This window comes from Lipophrys pholis (assembly GCF_963383615.2).
Source record: "Lipophrys pholis genome assembly, chromosome: 14".
Taxonomy (NCBI): Eukaryota; Metazoa; Chordata; class Actinopteri; order Blenniiformes; family Blenniidae; genus Lipophrys; species Lipophrys pholis.
In genome coordinates this window covers 29,543,980-29,551,067 of record NC_137633.1, presented here as the reverse complement: position 1 = coordinate 29,551,067, position 7,088 = coordinate 29,543,980, and positions in this window count along the sequence as shown.

The following is a 7,088-nucleotide window of genomic DNA, read 5'->3' as shown; positions in this document are numbered from 1 at the left end:
AGACCAACTGTGCACTTGTGTGGACAATAACTCTGTCACTTATGTCACTTACAGTATATATGACAAGCTTCGAGTCTTATGAATCGATGGTTTCTAGGGCACATGTTTAGTCACAATACTTCTTCGAGTCCGTCACATATAAGTGACATGCTTACAAATTTATTGTCAGCACAGTTGGTCTAGTAGTTAGGAATCGGACCTGTCATGAACGCAGTATGGGTTTGATCCCGGGTGGTGTTAGTTTGCGTTTTTTTTCCATTGCGTCATTCCATCCAGAGGTCTTGTTTGGACGTTTATACGACATCCAGACAGGACGTCCATGCGATATCCAGGAAAGACGTACAAAAAACTTTCATTCTGGCCTCCCTGAAGATGTCTTAGAGACGGAAGGAAATGACGTCATTTGGAGCACTGTTGCTCAGTGTGTAACCACAAGTTAACACTGGTTAGTTATATCTTCACAAAATTGGTGATTAACTGTAATAACAGAACAATCTCTAAGATGTTTATTTAAATAAATGCTTGTTATCTATGGCCTAATGGGGTAACACAGTCGTGAAAGCCCATACTTTTGCAGTGATTGTGCTGTCAACACAGATCAGGTGAAACTAATGAACTGGCGGCTCAGCGCTCTGAAAGGCCAGGTAGAAGATGTGTGCCTGTCAGGTGTGCAGGAACTCAATGGCAGAGCTCACCTTGCAGCAAAAACTTGTTCTTCTCCTGATTGTGACGGTTCTGTGGCGAGCAAACCTGGATGAACAGCTGTTTTTTTTACCTAAAGTACCTTCACCTGCTGTTTCAAGAAAGAAAAAATAAAAAGAGTTTGAAGGTCTGGTTCTTAGAGTAAAGTCCAGTTTGAAAACGTCCTGTGAAGAGAAGCTCTTTTCAAGTCAAGAGCAGCACAACAAATAAACGGATTTGACGGTGATACAGTGATTATTATTACAAACTGGATGTATCTGGTGACTTTCCTGGGACTTTTTCAAAGACCTACCCCAGGAGAGGTTGGTCCATCAAAGAGGGTAGACAAATATTAATGCTGCAGACCGACATGTGAAGGTAGCTGGCTTGAGGCCTACTGTCTTTTTCTGGTCTATTTGGGTTTAGCCAACTGCTGAGCCACTGTAACACCACAACTCTCACCACAGAGAATGAAACTGACATAACAGAGATTATCTTCTTTAGTGCCTTTTGTTGCTGACTTCAAATGAGTAAAAAGGATGCCCTACCTTATTTACACAAGTATTTACTGAAAGACTGGAAAACTAGTGTGCAATGAAATTAAATCAATATATGATAAGATAAGATAATGACACATACATTATCCAATAAAGAACACTTTATGAAAGTCAGCCACACCTAAGGCTAATTGAGCTCAAGCTAGCAACATAGCTTGATTCACTTAGTCGAGGGGTCTCCAACCCTGGTCCTCGAGGACCCCTGTCCTTCATGTTTTAGTTCTCTCCCTGCTTCAGCTTACCTGAATCTAATGATGATGTCATCACCAAGGTTGTGAAAAAGCCCAATAACGAGCCCCTCATTGCAATCAGGTGTGTTGCAACTGGGAGGAGCTAAACCCTGCAGGACAGGGGACCTGGAGGACCAGGGTTGGACACCCCTGATAACCCTATTTAGCAGCCTGAACAAATGAAACAGTCTTCATGAAACATCTGAAATGTCAACAGTTCAATAACCGTGCAGACAAAACAACACTGGACACGACCAGCTTCAGGAGATAAGCATAACTTTCCTTTACCTGCTCTGTTGAAGTCCACATGGACATTTCTGGCTGGATTGATATGATGGAGCTGTGCTTTCCAAAGTCAAGTTCAGGAATAGCCAGTTAGGTTGTATATTGTCACTTAAAAAATTAGTTTGATCACTAAAGAAGAGCTATCATCAAAATAGAAACATAAGCTTGCCATAATCTGAAAGACGCTGATAGATAATGTCCTGGACTTGAGAAGTGACGTTAGCAATGTTAGTGATGTTAAACAAAATATTATTTCGTGCTGTTTAATTACAGTTAGCAAATGTTATTGTGAAATGACTGATTTAACAGTTCATTTACATTTGGGGACGAATATTTAACAATATTTTACAATTATTATAAATATACAGTAGGATATTGTAAATCCACCGTAAATTTACAGCTTGGGATGTCCTGATGAGATCGGTAGATCTCGGATCGAGGCCGATATTGGTGATTTGTGAGTGATCGGGAATCGGCAAATCCAGCCGATCACCCTGCCGATCTAAAAAAACCCCAAAACAAACCTTTTTCACGTCAGCTGCCGTAAAGCGAGCCCCGTTTGCGAGCTGCCGTAAACTGAGGTTAGCAGCCTAAAGCCATTAGGCTGCTGAGAGGATGAAATGTCAGCAGTGTGGAGGGATTTTAAGGTTGACAACCAAACCAGTCCAGCGGCCAGTTGTACTATTTGCTTCACCACAGTCTTGAGAGGTGGAGCACCAGAGCTTCACCACAGTCCTGAGAGGTGGAGAACCAGAGCTTCGTTCAACACAACTAATTTGATAAGACATCTAAAAAGTAAACATGCGGTGGAGTACGCTCAGCAAAGACCATCATCCGTGGAAAAAGGATGACGTAATGGCCCCCCTCCGCTACGTCACCTAATAACCACAACAATCAGGGACTAGAAGCTCCGGTCGAGCTGCAGAAGCTAGAAGCAGGCGGAGCGGGGCCATAGACCTATAAACCTAGAGTTATATATGGTGGATTATGTGTTTATGTGCAGGAGTCTACTTCTAAATTTCTATGTGGTCTGTCTTCTTCTGCGTTCTTGTTGTGTTTGGTGAGTCACAGCGCCCCTACAGGCAATTGGGAACTGGGTTCTTCTGATTGGTTTTACTGAATACTGTTTATGTTGTAGTTTTTTATAGTTTATATGTTAGTCAAACTGATTCACTGGGTTTCATTTTAAAAAAAATTGTATTTGCCACAAAATGCAGGTGAAGTAGTTTAAGTTAAGATAAATAAGAGAAACAAGACTGCAGAGTGTAACTGGGTTTTTGTTGTTCTGACTGAATAAAGTTTAAATAAGTTCTTAAGTCATTCTGAGAAGAATTTTGATTCAATAAGTGAGTTTTACAATAATTTCTAGGTAAACAAAGCTTCTGCCAATAGTGCTTTTAACTCCAGACGTCTTAGTTGCTCAAAAAATACACTATTGAGTAAGTATCGGATCGGGAAAGTATCGGTATCGGCCGATACTCAATTCTGAAAAATCAGATCGGTATCAGGGCCAAAAACTGTGATCGGGACGTCCCTATTTACAGCAATTTGTTACAGTGTATATAAATACAGTATAACACAAAGAACATTCACACTCATGCCCTCCTTTAACTGGATGAGTTACACACCACTGTCCAGAAGCTTCAGTCCAAACACATCCTGTCATTAGAGCACAAAGAATTCCAGAGGTCGTATAAAGATATACAGTGAAACATTTGATCACATTGTTACGAATTAAGATTAAATATCACCAATATTAAAAAAAACCTTTGGGTGCAAAGGTGAACATTTTAGTTTACCTTAAAATTGTTATGCTAAAATAATCCCTGCATGTTTCTGTTGCTAAAATAATCCCTGCATGTTTCTGTCCTTACCATCAAGAAGACCTTGGTAAAGGTTCTTAATGGTCTTAAGAGCATTCTTCCCATCCTGCGTGTTGATTTCCCATGGACACATGCACTCCGCAGTAAAGCCTCCTGCGCTTCTCCTGGCCGGGAGGAGGACGGGATGCCGCTCCAAAAGGTGCCATTTATGCAGCTAAAACAAAGTTGACACACATTTAGGAACATAAATAGAAGTTGAATTTCTAGTATTGTCAACAGTTTATGAACAACAATGTTTATAAATGTTTAGTTTTTGCTTTTTAACTATGATTTATAGTAACCTTCATAATTACACACTTTGTATATGCCTTAAGAAAACATAATGTGGTAAAACTTCTATACCAATTCTATGTTAATTGTCAATATATGTTATTGTGAATACTATTGTTTTTCAGCCATTACTTTTCTGTGGTCCACCTCTAACCAGTATTTCAAACAGCCAACCTGTATTACAGAAAGGGGTGAGAATGTATGTGTACACTTCTACCTGTCCATCTTTGTTCTTATTGCTCTTTTTGTAGTGGTTTGGTTTCTATTTTCTCATATATATTTTAAACAATCTTCAAACTATTAATCTGTGCTCAAAGAGCCAGGAGAGTAGCATGGCAGCTGTTCAACAGTGCATTTTTCTGCACTGTTCAAGAAGTGATTCACATCCTAGGTCTTTTATAAGCACTTGCAAACGGTCTAATCTATTAATCTATGGAATTAGGATCATGTGTCTTGTTGGATAACTAGTTCAGCAGCAGTGACATGGGGGTATTACAACAAAACAATAAAATACTTAAACATAAATTTTGCTCGCCTCTCCTTCAGGCCAGCAAATGTTTAAATCACTTTAGGATTGAAGTCTGTCATTTCCCAAACAAGTCTCTTTTCCATGGAGAGCATGGCCAGAGCATGACGCCTCTCCTGGGTCATGGTGTTTCTGAGAAAGGTTTTTACTCTCTTCAAGGTTGGGAAGCACCTCTCAGCTTCTACTGTGGTCATGGGTGTGGTGATGATGATGTTTAAAAGAGTTACAGTTTCTGAAAAGACCTCTTCAATATTGTTCTCCACGAAGAGCTGGAATAGGTGCACAGCACCACAACAGGCTCTGAACTCTTCTTTGCTGTAGATGAGACCAAGTTCTGTCTTCAGCTTGCTTCCATTCAGCATTGGGTAGGCCTTCAAAGTGCTATGCAGGGCAGCTTCAGGAAGTGACCTGTGATGTTCCTCAAACCTGTCCCCCTACAACAAGGTTGCAATGGTGTTGCAGACCTCCACAGAGAATGAATACAAAAATACATAGAGTTGAATGAGATCCTCTCTGTGCTCAAACACAGAGTTGATGGCTCGGCTGTGAAAATGCCATCTGACATTGCTGGATGTTGGCTGTCTATGGGCCACTATTTATCAAGAACAGCTGTACACTTGGGTGATCTAGAAAATAAGCTGGCAAATCCACTGAGGTCAGAAAAAAAGATTCTCACCTTGGAAATGTGAGAGGTGGCCTGCTGCATGATCAGGTTGAGTTGATGTGCATAACAGTGAATATAGTAAGCATTTGGGTACACATCTTTGATTTTTCTCTGAACACCTGCAGTGGCACCCCTCATCACACTGGCTCCATCATACACCTGGCAGATGAGCTTACTTTTCCAATCCTCGGGAATGATGGCAGTGAGACACTCTCTTAATGCAGTAGCAATGGACTCAGATGCAGCTGACTGCAGAGGAATGAACTGTTGGGCTGAAGATTCCATTGAACTCCTCCAGAAGTTTCTCCCCCAGAGGAGAAACACCAGGGACAATGAACAGGCCATAAAACAGCAGGGAGCAGGCCAAAGACCCCAGGACGTTTCCAACCCCCAGGTTGGCAACCAATGATAATGGTCGAACCCGACCCGGACACCACAGGGGTCCGAAATTCAAGCTTGGTGAAGCTTTTCCTACCAACTCTCTCGGCTTCTCAATCTGACCTCCGAGAGGGACACACGTCTCTGCTGCCTCGGGACGGTAAAGAGAGCACCAAGTAGGTCCAAGAGACAGAACCCATGCCAGCCTGCTGGACGAGCAGGACACAGTTTGGACTACTTCCACTATTTTCCTTTTTCCTTTTTTGGGGGGATTCTTGAGACCCGAGCCAGCGTCTCCTCTCCTCCTTCAGCTGCCTCGCTGTCCACTGCTGCAAGGTTTATCAGTTTCACCACCCAGGGACCAACAACATCAAAAATGTTTAAGAGCAGTGGAGTAGGAACAATGTCCACTGGGCTCGATGATGGTTTAATTTTTCCCACTAAATCCTGAACAGTAGGTTGACAGGAGTGAAGGAGGACCATGAGCACACAGGAGCTGATGTTGTGCACAAGTCAGTCAAAGGAGGAGAGATACTGGCCCTAATGTTTTCTACTTTGTTAACAAAGAACTTAAAAAACTTGTTACAGTCATGCTGAGTGTGCACCGGTGCGTGAGACGGTGGGGGTGCAACAAGGTTTTCGATAGTATCGAACAAGACTTTGGGGTTTTTCTCATTACGTAAAACAAGATTTGAGAAATATGCAGAGTGAGCGTGTTTTATTTTTTCATTTAGCTCCATTATCTTGTCTTTAAGATGGAGTCTGTGCAATGTTTAAGAACATACATACACACTCATTTGGCTGGTGCCCCTCACCATTGGAACGTACAGTATGTATTTAGGTCCACACAAATAAACAACCCCAAATAAAATCAGTATGGAATGTTAACGCTGAAAAATCAAAAGTCAGGCACATTTTAGGAGTGAACAGATGTGACAATACCTTTTACTACGTAATTTATGTTTACTGTGTCTATACATTTTTCCTGCAATTTTGATGGGGGCGGCGCCCGAGCGCCCCCTATTAACAAGCCGCTACTGGTTTCAGCCTTTCTTTATGGGGCTACTTGCAACCACAGTGCTGGCACTTCTTTGAAGCCAGACCTTGAACACTGAACACAGGATTTTTCAGTTGGCATCTGCAGAAAGAAACATGAAGGACTAAAACACTGCAGTGTCATACATTTTCTCACCCATGTGTCAACACAGGAAATCTGTATGAGAGGCTTTTAGAGAATGACAAAAAAAACGTATTTTTATCAAGCACAATTCTCGAACCTTGCTTGTTTTCCTCCCCCCACCCCGTACCCCGCCTCCTTCCGCCGACCCTAAACCGTGCCCTCCACCCCGACCCCCCTCAATACGTGCTCAGACCACAATGCGTTGTGCTCCACTGTTCCTCCGGTCACCGTCGGGGGAGCTGCAAACACTCTCTGAAAAGTCATATCTTGGTGCTTGAAAAAATGACCAATGTCATCAGAGGAAATCTGTAGCGTTTAGAGAATGACAAAAAACGTATTTTTTATCAAGCATAATAAAGCATAATAAATGCTTAAGTCTCGGACCTTGCTTGTTGTAAAGGCTTCAGGTGTAGCAGCAGGTTGTCAGTCAAAGT